This window comes from Tupaia chinensis, unplaced genomic scaffold (assembly GCF_000334495.1).
Source record: "Tupaia chinensis unplaced genomic scaffold, TupChi_1.0 Scaffold000335_1, whole genome shotgun sequence".
In the NCBI taxonomy this organism is placed as follows: Eukaryota; Metazoa; Chordata; class Mammalia; order Scandentia; family Tupaiidae; genus Tupaia; species Tupaia belangeri.
The window spans coordinates 766635-768214 of NW_006159829.1; the positions used below are offsets into that span (position 1 = coordinate 766635).

The window sequence follows — 1580 nt, forward strand, 5'->3', positions numbered from 1 at the left end:
GAGAGGACAAAGGGGCCCTGTGCTTCGGGCTGACCGTGGGCCATGGCAAACACAGGGCTGTCCACCCACTAGCTTCTTGGCTGTATTCCTGAGCAGGGTCCCATCTGCTCTCATGGTGTCATTCCAAGGGCTGTTAGACACCTGTTATCCTCTCCCCAACCAGGCTGTTATTGAGTAAGTGTATTTTGAAGCAAGAATTGAAAGATGGGCCTGGGTGAGGCAAAGCTTTCTTTCTTACAGGACAAGCTGGGAGGCAGCGACCCTGGGAGTGCCATTCAGGGAGGGTAGGGCAAGCTCAGAGCCAGGCAGGGCAGAGGCAGAATGAGAATTCCCATACCAAGGTGTCTCACTCTGTCTGTGCTGCTGCAGTATCTGAGACCAGTAGTCAACAAGGAACAGAAACGTACTGCTCACAATTCTGGTACCAGGAGTCCAAGACCAAGGTACCAGCAGCTCCAGAGTCTGATGAAGGCTGCTCTCAGCCTCCAAGGTGCTGCCTGGCGATAGCCCTTGGAGAAGAGGACCACTGTGTCACCATGTGATGGGAGGGACATCTCCAACTGCCTGCTGCCGTACGGAGCCACTTTCAGGAGGACTCGAGCCCATTCATGAGGACTCTAGAGAATCCCTCTGCCTCACATCACTGAAGGCCCGCTCACAGCCGCTCCTTAACTGAGCACACTATGGCTGGCTTCCGATCGGAATTTACAGGGCACACTAAGGACAGAAGGCATAGTTGGAGGAGTAACATGCAAGAACAGGGGGAACTCTAAGAGTGAACAAGAAGGAAATTGTAGAGATCAAAAGTACTAAGAGAAATGGTGCTGTGCGTGTGTGCTGGTGTGCATCCTGTGTCGTCTGGTGTAGGTGTTAAACACACACACACGGCTTCAACAGAGCTTTGGTCATCCTGGCTGAAGGAGCAGAGGAAATGGAGAGTCACCCCTGCAGACGTCATGAGGCGAGCTGGGATTAAGGTCACTGTTGCCGGCCTGGCTGGAAAAGACCCAGCGCAGTGTAGTTGTGATGTTGTCATTTGTCCCAATGCCAGTCTTGAAGATGCAGAAAAAGGGACCATATGACATGGTGGTTCTACCAGGAGGTAATCTGGGTGCACAGAACTTATCTGAGTCTGCTGCCATGAAAGAGATCCTGAAAGGGCAGAAGCAGCAGAAGGGCCTCATAGCCGCCATCTGGGTAGGGGCTGCTGCCCTGTGGGCTCATGAAATAGGTCTCAGAAGCAAAGTCACAGCTAAGGACAAAACGATGACTGCAAGTCATTACAGCTACTCCGAGAATCGTGTGGAAAGGATGGTCTGATTCTTACGAGCCGTGGTCCTGGGACCAGCTTCAAATTGCTCTTGCGATTGTTGAGGCCTTGAGTGGCAAGGAGGTGGCTGACCAAGTGAAGGCTCTACTTGTTCTTAAAGATTAGAGCAGGAGGGAACCAGCAGTTAGCGTAATGGCTATGTCGCTGGACTCCCACGTAGTCGACCACGGTTCGTGTCCCGGACCCGGTGGCCTAAAACTCACGCCGGGCGCGTGTGCGTGCGTGCCCACGATACCGAGGGGAGGATGAC

General features: G+C 53.3%; 1 pseudogene; it reads left to right on the top strand.

Annotated features, from left to right (window-relative positions):
* Positions 1–204: 204 nt before the first annotated feature.
* On the top strand, positions 205–1435 carry LOC102500445 (protein/nucleic acid deglycase DJ-1 pseudogene; annotated as a pseudogene).
* Positions 1436–1580: the final 145 nt, after the last annotated feature.